The 17,199-nt window shown below is 40.0% G+C and overlaps 1 protein-coding gene and 1 long non-coding RNA gene across 2 annotated transcripts in view; one reads left to right on the top strand and one right to left on the bottom strand.

Annotated features, from left to right (window-relative positions):
* Window positions 1-12,784: 12,784 nt before the first annotated feature.
* LOC107998076 (uncharacterized) lies at window positions 12,785-16,540 on the bottom strand. The gene is made up of 3 exons (XR_001766114.3): window positions 16,141-16,540; window positions 14,380-14,835; window positions 12,785-14,023 (listed from the first exon to the last, which is right to left on the bottom strand). It is a non-coding gene; the product is annotated as an uncharacterized LOC107998076 (long non-coding RNA).
* Window positions 16,541-16,599: 59 nt separating this feature from the next.
* The window catches only part of LOC107998154 (titin-like), a 100,015-nt gene continuing 99,415 nt past the window's right edge, over window positions 16,600-17,199 (top strand). The window contains exons 1-2 of the mRNA XM_062072781.1: window positions 16,600-16,864; window positions 16,925-17,092. The gene's annotated coding sequence lies outside the window, so the exon portion shown is untranslated. The remainder of the gene's footprint in view (window positions 16,865-16,924; window positions 17,093-17,199) is intronic.

The raw sequence follows: 17,199 nt of genomic DNA, 5'->3' as shown, positions 1-17,199 counted from the left end.
GGTGGCGCGAACGATAACGGGACGCGTATTTAAGCCTCCATTGAGAGGACGGTTTGAACGGAACAAGCGTCAACTCTCCGCCGTTCCTATATAACCATTAGATTCTATTAGATTTACCGAATCCTTCCTGGAATTCGCGTACACACCGCGTGCACCTTCGACTTTTCCACGGTAATTAGAGAGAACTCTCTCTCCCTCTCTCTCGTCCCTCTCGCCTCCCGTCCATGTGGTGGATGTTAACGGCTCGTTTCGAGTTTATACGCTTGGGATAAATCGCGAGGAGGACAACCGAGCCATTATTTGGCGGAGAAATTGACGACTTTGATGCCGACGCGATGCCCCCGAGGTCACCCGCGATAAATTGTAACGCGGCGAGGCTTCCGGTGGGTCGCGACCGTCTCTTCCCCCTCTCGTTTCTCTCCTTTCTTCCCTCTTGACTTCGTTTCATCCCAAGTTTCGTTCCTCACGCGCGGCTCCCTCGGCTTTCCAGCCAAAGGAAACCGACTTTTCGATCAAGTTGCACAAAATTCTCCCTTCCGTGTATTTAATTTACAACAATTAAGAGGAGGAGTTTCTCCATTCCTGGCGAATCTGGGATCGTTCGATCGAACGAAGCGATAAACTCCCCCCGCCATTCGTTACAACCCCCAACCCGAACGATGTATCCTCTCCTCTCGGGACGGGACAGAGACACTTTTACCACGGAAGGGGAGGAAGGGGAGGGATCGGTAACGGGACGCTTGTCCGCCTATCGAATCGATAGGAACGGCGATTCGAAGGCAGAAGAGACAAAAACGGATACGATCTCGGTACGATTCTGCAGAGAGAAAGGGAGGGAGAGAGAGAGAGGCTACAGAGGACTCGAAGCTATAACCATTAGCTTCCATTAAATTCCGCCGATCCCCCTCGGTACACAAGCAGGCTACCGTGGTAGTTAGGAAGGTATATGCCGGCATTCCTCGTCGAACATCGGCGTACATCGAGACGCCGCTCGATCCGTCTTCCCCGTGTCCTTTTGCGATCTCCTCTTGCGCCGACGGATTTATGGAATCGAGCGTGAACGCCCCCTCCTCCTCGATCCACGTACAGAGATCGGCTCGGGGATCGGTTGATAACACCGAAAGAGGGGTCCCCTTGCTCGATTGATACGGGAATTACGAGCGCTCGTTTGCTCACGATCCCTTGATTTATCCCGGGGACGTGCGTACGCGACGAGTCGTGCCCCCTCCTTCCTTCGTGGGATGATGGCCATTGTCTCGATACGAGAAGTCCGTTCTTTCTTTTTTAAATTTTTTAAATTTTAAATAAGGCATTTCTTCGTACGTATGTGTATGCGTAGTTTGAGTCAGGTTCAGAAAGGTAAATAATAATTTGGGGATAATCAATGTAATTTTGATTACATAAGAATATAGGTTTCTAGGTTAACCATTCTATTGGACGAATTTTTGTGACGGGTTGAAAATAGCATTCCTTTTTTTAAAACATTTACGGATTTCTCTTACAAAAATTAACTTTGCATCGTAGAAACTACTCTTTTTCCTCTCAATCTCCATTTCAAGCTTATTAAGCTTCTACGAGAGATTCCTTTTTAAGTTTTAAACGAGGGATTTCTTTGACGTATACATAGTTTGTTCATAATCGTATGATTTCGATCTTTATTTCTTAACCTGAAAATTAATCAGACCTCTTCCATTTTTATTTCACGAAAATTAACTTTACATCGTAGAAACTAAGTTAAGTTAAGCTACTCTTTTCCCTCTCAATCTCCATTTCGAGCTTATTAAGCTTCTACGAGAGATTCCTTTTTAAAGGTAAGTTTTAAACGAGGGATTTCTTTGACGTAGACATAGTTGGTTCATAATCGTATGATTTTAATTATAAAAATTGGTTTCTAGGTTAAGTTTCGATCTTTATTTCTCAACTTGAAAATTAATCAAACCTCTTCCATTTTTATTTCACGAAAATTAACTTTACATCGTAGAAACTAAGTTAAGTTAAGCCACTCTTTTTCCCCTTTGAACGCTCAATCTCCATTTTACCTTATCAAGCCTCCACGTTGTAGACTTCCCTCCTTCTACTCCCCAATTTTACCCAGAAAAAAAATCACTTCGTAAAAAGCTCGCTTAGCAGCTCCTTAGAATCGGCCGCATTTTTTAAAGTTGCTTCGAGTCCCGTTGTTTCCATATCTCCACCATTTGCCCCGATCGAGATCGGGATGCGAGGAAGAGAAGCGGAGGGCGCCGACGCGTGTACGATCAGGGCGTGTTCGTCCATCCTCCCCGCTTGGGAACAGTACGTGGCTTGTCGCTTCTATTTTACTCGGCTGGGACCCACCCGATTCCTCGCATAACTGCCTCAACTGTTGCGTGTTGCCGCCCACGCGAAACCAGTTCCCACTTCCTGATCGAGATTGCCGCTACGCTCGTCGCGTGCGGGCCAACGCAAAAAGGGAAAATCCGCGGCTGGGTAATTTGTACCCCAGGCCCCGCGTTACTTACGAACGCGTCCCCGCATAATGAAACTCGTCCAACACCGTATCAATTATCGAATTACAAGGTGTGGGCGCCCCCTCGATCACGGAAATCCACCTTCATTTGCAATTGATAGCAAAGCTCCAACGTTTCTCCAAAGTAACCCGTCCTCGCCTCGACCGCGCCAATTCCTCTCCATCGATCACACGGAGGAGAGAATTAAGAGGATTCTTTGTGAAAATTTCTTTTTTTTTATTTTTTAATCAGAGTTCGGTTTCCTTAATTGATAGGAAAGAGTGTTTATTTATATAAGCGATGGAAAGTTTGAATGGCACGCTTCGAACCAGTGTGATAAAAATAATAATTGGAAATAATAACTGGTTAAAAGTTTCGAATAGAGTTACTTTAAGCGATTTAAGTTATTAAAATGTTTGAATAACGCTTATTCGTAGCTATTATAATTTTCGTATAACCTCGATTATTACGTTTATTTTCGTTGTCGAAGTGATGGAATTAACTTTGTTCGGCTGATTAAATTTTACCATGGGAAGTCAAGTAATTCAGAAACTCGGATATCCTTCGAATTCGAATATTCTTCGTCAAACATTTTAAGTCATATTCGTTGGTTGCACGCGGTATCCGCGTAAAGATCTCTAACTGGAAGCAGCGACGGGCATCTGCCGATAACAACGAATAACTGACCGGCAATTTTTCGTAACGACAATTAAGCATCGACGTTAACGTCTAATCGGACGCGACATTCGAACGATCGCGATGATTAATACGCAAGCAAGGAGCGTCTTCATCCCGATTCCCGACGATTTTTTCCAATCGGTGCAACTTGATCGTGACACTCGTGATTATCGTTGGACGGGCATTATCTGAAAAGGGAATCTCTGAAGGACCGTTATCGAGCAACGTGTTTTCAATAACCGAGTCGGGTTGTCATTAAACTTTGAAATCCTGTTCCTCCTCTCGCGAGCCTTTTGCTTTTTAACCTCCCACGGGAACTTGGTCGTAGGAGTTCCTTTTCAACCTGTGTGAAAAGGAACATGGCCGATGATCGTTTGTCTTCCTTTCTTTCCGCTCCCAAAGTCGCTCTCGCCTCGCTGCTCTCCACGTCCACTCGAGCTCGTGAAATTATGCTAATGTAATTAGAATGGTGGAACCTTAGAAGAGGAACCTTAGATAGTTATCGAGTGATTTTCAGTCGGTTGTTTGCCGTAACGGTTGTGCGTCGTAAATCAACGTCTTCTCCCGCCACTTTGGATGATTTTTCACTCGTACTTTATGCCGCTGATTAATAGCGCGTTTTATTGTAAAATCGGATTTGTCAATTATACTACTGTTTCTCGCCGATTCAATGCCGAGCAACGGAACAAAAATTTCTAATGCCTGTTCTCTCGCGTCAGGAATATTCCACATGGGACCTCGATCCTTCCTCTTCGTTTCCTTTGCCAAATCCACCTTCTCCACCGTCCCTCCCTTCGCAATGCCAACATGTGCGTTCCCGACTCCGTTATATAGCCCTTCTTCTCGCGGCGAGAGGAAAGTTCAAAAGCGTATTCCGCAGGAAACGCGACAACCTTGGCCAACTAATACATATGGCTCATGGTTTAGACTTGGTCGGTGTAAAAAAAAAAAAATTTAACGAGCTCGTAAAATCGGTAGACACAAGCCAAAAAGTCTTTCGTCTGTATCGCGTCGTCCCAGACGCGAAATCCAGACGGCTTCCGGAACGCTTCGAATTCTATAAGTTGGATTAAAAAAAGAAAGAGAGAGAGAGAATGAAGAAAAAGAAAAATAAAATATATATATATACTTATCTCGATTTTTGCCTACCGTTATTTCATATTCCAAATACATACATGTCCCATTACACATATTTACAAATTTCTCGGTAAATATCGTAAATATATATCCAATATTTGTCAAGGTAAGCGCAATAAATATCCAGAGATCGTAAAACTCGTCGTTAACGAGGCAATCCACATTCTCGAAATCCTCGACAAATGTTCAACCGGAAATACGAGTATAGGCCGTGCGTGGTGGCGCGGGCAAAGTTCTGGGTATCACGAGGTCCGCGTCGTTTCTCGAAACGACGAAGCGGGAAACGCAAGTGTCGTCCAAACGACGAAATGTGTCGTCCCCGTGCTATGTGTTCCAACTTGCTGTGTAAATTTTGACGAGCGATGGGCAGAGGGGGGGAGAGAGAAAAGGGAAACGTGACTTGGTGTAGGGTTTCGCGTCCAATGGCCGCACGAATCGTCGTCGCGACAGATACCTGGTTAACACGGGGGGGGCGCGTGTAATTGGGCGGGATGGAACGATACAGTTCGATAGCGGGGGAGGGATCAGCATCTCGAGAATGCATGGTGTAAAGTGGCCTTCGACGCGTTACGCTATCCTCCCTCGCCTTCGGGATTTGCGAGATTTTAGACGACACGCGTTTGCGAATATCGTTCAACCGTAACGATCCGTGTGTTTACGATTACATTTCTTAAATTTTATTTATTCCGCTCTTACGGAGCGAAAATTAAAATTATTTTAATAATCTATCTATTTGAAAATGTGATGATAATCGCGAATAATCGCAAACGATTTTAATAAGTAACTTTATTCGAGATTTTTAATTAATTACTCTTTCGAATTCTGGTATTTAATTTACTTTCTCAACTTAATCCCTCCACGTTTATCGACCATCCATTCACCCTGCAAGAGATCCTCATTTCACGCGAGAAATGCACTTTTTCGTTCCCCAAATTTATCCTCTCCCCCACATTTACCAACATCCAAACAACGGAAAAAGAAGACTAATTACCAATCGAATCCATTTACCCCATCTCTCATTCCATGCACGATCCCGTCCTCAACTTCCTCGACTTCATCCTCCCACATTCGACCCAACGATCCAAGAAAAAAGAGAAAAAAGGAAGAAAGAAGCTAATTACGTACCTTCAAACCCTCACACGCACCCAAAATCCCCGTTCATCCTACTTCTCATTCCATTCTCGGACCCGCGCACCATATCGTCCCATCACCACCGCCGCCGTTTCAACCACCGTCGAAACTCCTCCGCGGACGAGGAGATCACGGCCGTCCTTTTTCTCCCCCCGAAATATCAGGGGCACCGCCCGTTTGAATTCAACCGGTTCAGCCCGCGTAAAAAGAAATTGGCCGCGGCGCCGCCCGTTTCGCGGACGAGAAGCGAGTCGTTTCCATGCGGGAAGAGGGTACGCGGTGGCCAGTTGGGCCGCGCGCCGCATCTTGATGCGTTGCCCGTGCTGTACCCGGTACACCTAAACCGCCTCTCTCTCTTTTTGGATGCACGCGCCGACGGCATCGATATTTCAGTCGAAAAAAGAGACGGAGGGAGGGGTAAAGAGAGTAAAGACGGGCCGTGGCACCGGCTCAGGCCGCGCACGAACCACGTAGAATGGGCCGTTGGCTAAAATATAAATATAATTGAACGACGTCGTTTAGCACGAGTTGTCTCGTGAATCAGCGAGATTGCTACGCGGCCTGTAACCGAATACGTACGAGATGCGTAACTGGAGGGAAGGAGAGAGAGAGAGAGAGAAAGAGAGAGAGTATTTAATGCACATGGACGTGGTACGGTTTCGGGCTAACGCGAAATCCAAGTGGGGGATTTCTTTGGAAGTTCGTTGGATCGAAACTTTATGGTTTATGATTCTTTCTAATCCTCCATTTGGAAGTTGATCCTCCTTTGTATTAAGATACGAGTTGAATCTTTTTTGTTCAATTTTTATTTAAGTTTTCTTCTTTGAGTGTTACATATATCGAGTAGAATCTTTCCTCTTATGAATCTTATAAACATTTTTTGGAATGTGGTAGGATTTCTTCTCTCGTAAACAAATAAAATTTTGAGAGGATACATTACGGAAGAAGATTGCGCAAGCCACTACTTATCACATTTCAAAGTTGACGAAAAGTTTCGTATTTGCGCAACAAATTCACGAAATTCTTCGAAACGAAAGAGCGTTTCAAAATAAATATCTATAGAAAGAATCGATTCTGTATTTTTTGATTTTTACTTCATCCCTTTCCACTAGAATCATGCCTCCCGCGATCAAATACAATTTCGAGAACACGGAGAATCGAAATTATAATCGCACATTTATCGCGATTATTCCAAACTTGACGAGAGATCGTATTTATTATAACAAATTCTTCGAAAGAATGTTCCAAAACAAGTATCCGCAGAAAGAATCGATTCCACATTTTCCAATTTTTACTTCATTCCTTCCATTAAAATCTTTCGCGATTAAATAAAATTTCGAGAAGCACGAAGAATCGGAATTATAATCGCACATTTATCGCGATTATTCCAAAGTTGACGAGAGATCGTATTTATTTGCGTAACAAATTCTTCGAAAGAATGTTCCAAAACAAGTATCCGCAGAAAGAATCGATTCCACATTTTCCAATTTTTACTTCGTTCCTTCAACTTGCATTAAAATCGATCAAATAAAATTTCGAGAAGCACGGAGAATCGGAATTACATCCTCGATTGATCCAAGTTATCGCACTCGAAAATTCGACGAACGATATTCAACGAAAAACTAACACGAGCGGGAAGCAAGAGAGTGGCTGGCATATGGATCAGTCGGGCAAACCCCGACTCTGGCCCGTAAAACGTTAATCAGTGTCGGGTTACACGGCTTTGACGGATTGGCGAAGGTTCGTAAACTTTCTTTTCCGCCGCGACACGTGAAGTCAAGGTCTGGCGAGAGAGACTTCACCTTCGAGTTGAAACCACCCACGAACGGGGATCCCCCTTCTGTTTACTCTTCGAGATTCGAATCAAGGATGGTGGAAACGCGGTAAAGCGCGATCCTCAATTTTTTCTCTTTTTCCCTTTCTCCCTTACACGCCGTCTCTCGATGCTTATTTTTAACCGCCAACCTTTCCAAACAGATTTCCCCGTAAACTCGGGAAAATGAGACCCCCTCCTCCTCCTCCTCCTCTCGGAATGGAACACGATATTTGTTGGTCTTCTGCGATGGCGTGCTGTTTAATCAAGGATAGTCAGTTTGCCCGGTGTATGAAAATTAAAGGAAGCCGCGCGGAAAAAGTGGAGGAAATTCGAGATTGGTATTTATTTAGCTTGCGGGAGTTTCGTTCGTTGTGTTTGAAACGATATCTCCTCTTTCATAATAAATGAATTGTTTGTACGAGTTTATATATATATACGTGTTTTTTCTTTTTACGAATATAATTATAGTTGGAGGAGAACAGAAGCTTATCAAAACGAATATTTTTTGAAGAAAATATGTAATTTCTATTTAATTTCCTTCGAAGCAAGGGAAGTCGAATAAATGGATTTTGCGATCATTTACACTAGTTTATATATATATATTTTTTTACGAATATAATTATAATTATAAGAGAAGCTAATTAAAAGCAATGTTTTTCGATCTAATAGCATAATCAATCGCAATAGATGCATCGATATTTTATTGAAGAAAAAATCTAATTTCTATTTAATTTCCTTCGAAGCAAGGGAAGTCGAATAAATGGATTTTGCGATCATTTACACTAGTTTATATATATATTTTTTTACGAATATAATTATAATTATAATAGAAGAATATAATTAAGATGTTTTTCGATCTAATAGCAATAGATACATGGACATTTTATTGAAGAGAATACTTGTTTAATTCCCTTCGAAGGAAATCGAATAAATAAATCTTCTTCGTGGATTATCACAAAAAGAAGGAAAGAGGTAGACACGCAAAAAGATCGTAAAATAAACGTGTCCGGTTCACGCGCGGATGATTAACACGTAAGCGAAGAAAATCAAGTTCAGAAAAGAACGGAACTGTGTGATTAATTTGACCCGAGAGATTGCACTTGCCGATTTTTCCATTTTCGATACTTGCTTGTCGAACCGTAATTCAAAAAGGAGAAACACCTCTCTATACCAGAACTATAACCGTCAAAAAGTAGCACGTAAATCTCCTCCTAGGTGTTCGATAATTTCCTTGATTTCGTTCTCTCGCATCCAAGTTATACCGCTCTTTGAACCGCGCGTTTAATCCCTAGTCTCCACGGTCGGAGAGCTACGGTAAGAAACATCAAAAACCCGTTTCACTCTTGTACTATATGACAAGTATAGCGCGTTGATCTCGACTTATTACGTATCTCTCTTTCGGTTGTAGCAAACTTCCCTTCGTTGCTTTTACACGCGATGTCTGATCAAAATTTATGCGCCAAGAATTTACGTGGTTAAAGAAAATCGTGGGAAACAATTTATTTTCGTAGATTTTTCCCCGAATTTCCAAACTCGCAACCATTCATGATATTCTATTCAATTTTCATTCTTTTTCTTTTTAATAAGACAACGCTAATTTGCGGGGATCCTTCAAATTTGTAATTCACGATAAATAATAGACAGAGTATCTGATAAAAATGTGGAAATATCTGTTAACCGAATATGTTTCCCAGTGAGACAAGTACAAACGATTTGTTACAAAGAATATAATCCCGATGTAAAATTAAATATTTATTTCGGAAAAGAGGGGGAGACGTATTCCTCCATTCCACCATTTAATCCACCAACATTTCATTTCCCTTCGATCCTCGAAAAAGAAGGGACAGCGCGTGGTAAACGGCGAATAGTACAACTCGATTATCGCATAACGTGGCTGCAGCAACCACGTACACTTGCGCACCAGCCTTGTTGACCGAGCGCATATCCAACGGACGAAAAGGGTTAATAAATAAAAGGCAGGAGAGGACGTCCGCGTCTCCATAATTCATACAGGCCGGTAATAAACCACGTGGAGTGGAGGTTTGGACGAGAAATATTTCAATTACGATTATGATTAACTTATTTCGCGCGACAATCCGCTCGAAATGGCGGACAAGGATGCGGCGTGCAACCAAGCACGTAAATCAGGCGCGAGACATCGATTCCTCGGAGCTAACGGTTCGTTTCCACGGGGACAATCGCGATCCGATCCGAAACACGGGAATCGTGGCGGTGACGTCACGGTTGCTCGTGATTCGATCATGCCTCATTTCCAAGAAATTCGTCTTTCGAGAATTTCTGATTTTTGGAAACCGTGTTTTCTCCTATCCTATTGAATCTTATCTTCACGTTCTTTGAAATTTGGACGAAGAATAACGGGGAATCTTTGTAGCGAATCGATGATTTAGAATTTGTTAGAGGAAATGATAATGATTTTTGAAAGTTATATCTTTTCCATCTTAAATCTATTTTTCTAGAATTTATTGGAAGAAATAACGATACGAGTTCCCGAAAACAGTGAATAGAAGATTTGGAATTTGTTGGATTTTTGAATCGAGGGAAAAGAGTAATTTCTGTGGTGAATCGATGATTTATTTTTCAAAGAATTCTAATAAATAAAAATAGAAAGAAAGATAACTTTAAATCAGATCTGAACGATAGCCTTATCTTCGCCTTTTCTGAAACTTGTACGAAGAATAACGGTGAATCTTTGTAACGAATCGAGCGTTGGAAAAAGGAATAGTGATGATATTTTCATCTTGAGATTAACGATTATTGGAAATCTATTCTCCTTTTTGGAATTTGCTTTTGAGAAGAAGAGCAAAAGTAAGTTTTCGAAGGAAATTCATAGCGAGAATAGCGCGCATAGTAAGGAGAGAAGATGGAAAACAGGGGGACAATTATTGCGACCTAATTGGCCTCTGTCTTATCGTTAAGAGTACGTTAACCGAGACGTTAAAAGAATCGGAAATATCCACGCGAAGAATTCTAAACTCACTCGAACGACGTTGCGCCACGAAAGGCCGAGAAAGAGCACACGATACCTCGAGCGGGACAACCATTAGGGTAATCAGCATTCTTCTTGCTCGGACAAGGTGGTTGACCCTTTTTCCCTACCCTTCTCCAGTCCTCCTCCAGAGTTCAACGTTGCGGCCACGCACTTGGTCCTTTCGATTTCTTCCCTGCTCGCCTACGCCTGGAAAAAGGAACGTGGACGTTCCGTGTCAGGCCAGAAACCACCTAGGGATCGGTCGATCGGTTTCCAAGGGTCGACGACATCTCCTAGAGAGAGATCGTAGAGGAAATTCCTGGAAATCCGGTCGGAAAGCGTATTGATACAACGGCTTCTATTTTGGGACCAGGTGTAAATCGGTGGGAAACTAATCGATTCGATGGACGCATCTCTCGTATCAGGCCATTTTCGAGGAATCCGTTGGATTCAGGATATCGAAAACACCCTCGAGAGAAAAATATTTCTTTCCTATATCTTGGAAATGTTTTCGTGACGCATTATTTTTCCTTCTCCTACGAAACATTGAAAAAAAAAAATCGTTTGCACAACGCGATTGTTTCACAGAATGTCTCGCGCGAATCGATACGATTTCAAATTACTTCTAATTCATTCCTTTTAAAACGACTAACTACACTCGACTAACTGTACTTTCACCTTCCTCTCTTTCCTCGCCAAGGCTGAACAACGTTGCATTACCACCGCGCTCAATCCCATCAGAGCCAGATATACGACTAGATTATAGCGATTTGTTCATGAACGTAACAGTAAATTAAGAAAATAACCGTCGACAAATTGCGTCGATTAATTTCACACCAATTTTTCTATAACCAATTCGCCGACATCTTCCTCTCGTTAAATCAACACTCCACCACGCCACCTAGGCCGGATCGAGAATTATAGGCGCACTCTGTTATCGCATCGCCCCAGGCTGCCAACATAACGATATTCGCCCTTGTCCATGCGTTTTCATTTTCACCGAAAGGAAACACGCGTACCGCCGCGGGTACTTTTCATTCCGATTGTAATTGATGGACCACGGAAAGGGGAGGGGAGAGGGGACGCGTACGTCGAAGGTGAACGAACTTTATCGCGGAAAAAGCCGTGGTTGATACGTTAACGAACTAATATTTGACTTGGGATCGCGTCTGCTAGTTTTTAGGATCCTATCCGGCCGGCCGGTGTTTGTAAAAGTTCGAGGCGTTAACTTTTTCATGGGTGAAAAAGATAAAACGAGAGCCGGGATATGTATATACCGATCGTTATTTCTTTTTTTAGGATCATCCATTAAACACCGTCCCTCCTAGACTTCCAACTAATTAAAACAATCTTCCAAGATCGCGATTTTTATCCTTGCTCGAAACGATCTTCCTCTTAATTTTCCACTCAAGTTTCTCGAGTTAAGACTCTAATCGACACATCGAGTATCGTAATCATCGTGTAACTTTCAATATCGCTCGAAGAATTTTCGTTCTAAAGAGATTTTAAAAATGGGGGCAATATTATTGCGTAACAATTACGTATTTTCCAATCGTAAACTCTGTTTTTCGTTTCGAATGAAAAGATCAAGTTTCCTCGACTGATTTTAAACGAGAAATATTTGTCATCTTAATCGGCGAATTGTCAGACAACTCTCGTTTCTTCTTATCTTATCTCCGAGTTTCAACATTGCAACTTCCCCGACATTGTAGATAGAGAACGTCAGATGAATAGATTTCGCGTGGTGGATGGCATTAATCTTGGCCGCTGCAACTGGTACTGGTGTACTATCAGCGTGTAGCAAAATGTAAGAGATCTCACATAACCTCGAATAACAGAAAGCTGTTGGATACGATTCGATTACGATTCTTTCCACGGCGATTAAAATATTCTCAAATTTGTGGAATCTGTTTTTAGATTCCGAAAAAATTCTATTTTTGAAATCCATTTGTATCAAAAGTTCGAAGAATAATAAGTAGATTCGTCGAAGAGAAATTTCTCTGTAATGGAATCGATCAAACTTATTATTTTTAGATATAACCAAATTGATCGATTAATTCTTCCACGGCAGTTGTACTAATAACTCGTTCAAAATTCATAAGCGATTTCGTTTTCTTTTACTATTAACGATCTTAAAAACACGGCATCGTTATCACTGTGGTAATTTGACGAGAAATCAAGTTTGAAACTCTCCAAGAGATGAGGAAGCGGCTGATCGAAGTTTCGACAAGGTACATAAACCTTAGATCGAATTTCTCGACCTGCTGTTTCAACATCCTCTTTTCGCACTTCGTTACTATATTTTCGCCAGACGGTCGATGGCCGAGAGTTTAAAGACGGCACGTGAGGACGTTGCTTTCTGCTTCGAACCAAATGGACGAGTAAAACTCGATTTCGCAATACATATAGATGGAAAGAGAAAGAGCGAATATTCGCAGTGTTAATGGTTAAAGGCTGTCGGCCACTTAACCCTTTCGTTATGGTACTCTCGGGACTGAAAGTGTTTTTGGTATTCGAGGAGGAAGTTTAGAATATTTACATCGCAGATATTTTGTATAATTAACGTTGTAATTGGATTGGGATTAAAAATTAGAATTGTACAAATAATTAGATATGTATAATTCTGTACATGTAAAAATAAATTATTATGCATATATATAAATTTCTTTTTTTTTTTTTCAACAATCAATAGTCCAAAGCCAATCTGTTTATTCCAATGTTAATTATTTTATAATTCGTGCGTTAAAATAAAAATTATTTTATGGAAAATATTTGCACGTTTTTTAGCAAATGGTTAGTCGATGTTTAACGAGGTATACATGCAGCTATACATATGTATGTATGTACATACGCGTCCAGTGGCAAAAAGGTTAATAGCATATGAACGACGTCAGACCAACATCGACGTATTCATATTATTACATGTAGTTTAAATATAAATGCGTGTCCACTTATCGATGACAGCACAGCATCAACATTCCTCTGCATGCCTCGACAGCGGCGAGATTGTCGGCGTGAATGTTTTGCCGATCAGCCGACGATCATGCGTCGTTTCTGCGCCGCGTATACGGTGGCAATGAGATGGTTATTCACTGATAATCTATTGCCACTATTCTTTTCTTTTGCGATTGATAACGAAATATCGACACCGCACAACTTTTAATCGTCGTCTTTTATTTATTATTATTTTCTCCTTTCTTTCTGTTTTTTTTCTTTCTCGATATATACAACTTATTCCTTCTCATAATTTTTAAGTCCTTTCCTTCTCCTTTCGTTATTTTTAAATAATCGATGATAATCGATATCGCTACAAAATCGATACATAAATGTTGTCGATACGAGACCACGTTCAAGATGACAACCTTTGAATTATGCCTCGAAATGAGGATAATCCAACGTTGGTGTTAACACGATTTTTCCTCTTCGAATCACGGATTTCGCGAAAGAGAAAGAAAAGAAAAAACCTTGTCGAGAGAATATACCGAGCTCGAGGTTTCCCAAGGATGTATTTATTAGACCCAGTAAGGTATCGATTATGCCAATAAACGACCGCCTTCCTGTAACTCAATCACAGACTAATCGATCCCTTGCTTCCTCCAACGTTCTCCGCTTCGTTTTTTCCCAATTACGCTTGATCGATGATGGTCGAAGAGATTTCAATGGAATTCTCCGCTGTTTCACAGATTTAGAAAATAAGGATTAGCCGGCTTCCATTGATTTAGATCACTGTACATTTCCTTCCGCGCAATAAATGTTCCTTCTCGAATCTTCTTTAACAATCAAGTTCTGAAACATTTAAGAATTTGTTCACGGATGTTGATAAAAATCGAAAGATATTTAAAAAAAAAAGATATCTTGATTTTGACGAATCAATCATGTGCAAGCAAAATGATGTTGATCATATTACAATTAATCACAATCTTCCAAGCCTTATTTCGGGGAAATAATTCTTTTTATTACGTGTCCCTCATTTTGAGGATTATTAATCGATTTAAAATGAGCGTTGTGCAATTATGTAATTGCACAAACAAAAAATGCAAACGATTCATTCGCCATAATTCATGCTTTATATTATGCACAATAATAGAAAAATGAATTCATCGCACTATTAAAGTAATGGAAAATCAAAAGACAATTATTACCAATATTTCTTCAGTTTATTATGTCCATGATGACAAAGATGCAAATTTAAACAAATTAGCATCTAAGCTCGACCGATCATCCAATGATAATAAAAAATCTTAAACATGCTGGTAAGAGGCGTATGAAGGCCTCTAACTCGTGTTGTTGTTGTTGTTATTGTTGTTGTCGCAAGTGAAACATAGCCCATGAATTACGTCAGCTATAATAAACGATGGTAGTAATCGTTCGAAGTAATTCACCGATTTACGTCCACAATTTTGAACTTCAATTCACATATTTCTTTTGCCTATGTTTTATTGATTTTTGATTCCATTTAATTACTTTAACGACGTTTGGGAAAAAGTATTAAATTGATTAGTGAAGGAATGTTTCATCGATGATGTATAAATTAACATTTCCGAGGAATCGTTGTTGAAATGCTTTTAAAGAGGATATTCTTTGTGAAACATGGAAATCTAGAACACAAATAAGATTAATTCTTGATTCGTTTGATTTTCTTTTTTTTTCGAAAAGAAGTTTTTGGAATTATGATGTTATGCAATTTTTGGTATAAAAATTTTGGATTTCTGTTTTAATTCAGAAATTTAGGTAAATTGAAATTTTATGAAAGTTCAAGTATATATTTTGAAATTCTTTAAACAATATTTGCAGATTCTGAGAAAGATTTTGAGAACTCAGATATCCGGTATTTTAGAATTTTTATAGGAATTTAGATAATTTGAAATTCTATTTTCTGATGGAATACTATAATTATTCGTATAAAAATGTATATAATAATCGTTAAAAGTTAAAATATGTATTTCAATTATAATGTATTAGAAAACGAGGAATATTTTAATTCTTTAACAATCACTTCTATCATTCGCACAAATCTCTGTTGTTAATCTCTTCCTCTGATCTATTAGAAAGAGATTTACAAATTCACACGTTATCGCGAGGACGTGCTTGAACTGCAATCAATTCATTAGGAACTATCAGGCAACCATCTCATTAACTCTTTTCAATTCTCTGCTGGATCCTCTCCAATGTTTCAATTTCTATCAGAGCAACCCCAACTCGTTAAGCATTCTAAGGAACTCGTACTTTGCATACATAATCCAAGGATCTTTATTATCAAATCCATTATCTAGTTTCGAGTCGTTCCTCATTCAAGAATTACATTGATCGTTAAGCTTCCTCGTTTTTTTAACGTTCATAATGTTCCTCAAAATATTGCATGAAAAGAACAAATAAAAATAGATTAAATCTAAGGTTATAATTAAACTTTTATTTAATTGCAAGAAGAAGGAAGCCATTTAATTTTTTCGAGAAAGTAAAGACACTTTAGAATCCTGTTAGAATTCTAATACTTTGAAATTCTATGATGATTTGGACTACTATAAGAATTCAGATATTTTAGAATTTTGTGATACTCGGCAGTTTGAAATTCTATGACATTATCTGAATGACGTAATACTATGGAATTTTGTACAAATTGTACAGATATTTTAGGTTAGGTAGAAACTCGGACTTTGAATTCGATGACAATTCAGATACAATTCACTTAAATTATCATAAAAATTTAAATACTTGTACGATAATTCAGATTTTTTGGAATTTTATACAAATTTTACTATTGAAATTGTCAGATACTTTGAATTTTATGGCAATTGAATTTTGTAATTCTTTTAACTCTAGTATTCTATCATTTTATGAAAATTCAGGTATAGAAATTCCATAGTCTACGAAAAGAAAAAAAATCCACAAAATCAACGACCAACCAAATATCATCGACGAAGACAAATCTTCTTTCTCCATTCCATCGCTCCATCACAACCGGAAATATGAATTGCCGGAATTGATCCGTTATTCCTTAATCTCGAATACTGCTTGAAACCCAAGACTGGTCACGGATTCTTCCTCTCTTTCCACATATTCTTCAGAGCTCATTATCCGCTTCGATAATACTACGCCGCTTCCCCACAAGCCATCCTTTACACACGGATTCTAAAATCCTCCAGCTAATACCTCTGATTATCAAAGGTCCCTAGAGAGATTCTTGTTCCACCGCACAACCGTACACGCCAATTAGCGGAGAGCAGGCGTCCAATCGGCGCGCGTCGATCCGCTCGAAGAGGTCAGCACCGTCGCGGCGAAGCCAACGTCGTCTAGGATCATCCTCCGTAACCAACGACGTCCTTGCCCGAGGCTATTAGAGTATTTATAGACGATGATACCCTAGACTGTTTCCATCTCGGTCGTCGTGCTGATCGGCGTCGTCATCGACGCCGCGTACGAGCCTCGCCGCTTCTCTCGAGAGGACGTGCGCGCTCGTACGTTCCACCTGCGTCGTCCTAGCAAGCGTGAATCATCGCGAGGCACGTCGTTCTTTGCGAGATACGTGCGTCGTGGACGCGTCACGCGACACCTTCTTTTTCTCTTCGATCTTCCTCGTCCTAAGATATTCGTCGTTTCATTCACACGTTGCTGTAGATCGTGAGAGAGGTATAACGATAGTTATAAATTATTGTAATGTATCGTAAATGTAAATTTTTGGTGTTGCAGGTGTGGTAGACGGTTGGAAAATTTGTGGATTCTTTGTTGATTTTAGGTTAGTAAAAATGAGTTCATTCGTCGATGGATTTTGATTTTGATACGTATCGAAATCGTTGACAGATTGGATAAGATTAAATTAATAACAAAATAGATGAAGATGAAGTATATGATACAAAGGTAATTATTGTGATATATTGTAAATTTTTAATGTCGAAAGTAGTTGAAAAAAAATTTTTACTTTTTCTGTTCGATTGTTATTATTAGGGTAAAAATGAATTCATTTG

This window comes from Apis cerana, linkage group LG3, assembly GCF_029169275.1.
Source record: "Apis cerana isolate GH-2021 linkage group LG3, AcerK_1.0, whole genome shotgun sequence".
Classification (NCBI taxonomy): Eukaryota; Metazoa; Arthropoda; class Insecta; order Hymenoptera; family Apidae; genus Apis; species Apis cerana.
Note: the sequence above shows the minus strand (reverse complement) of the source record. Positions and strands in the feature narration are given on the sequence as shown.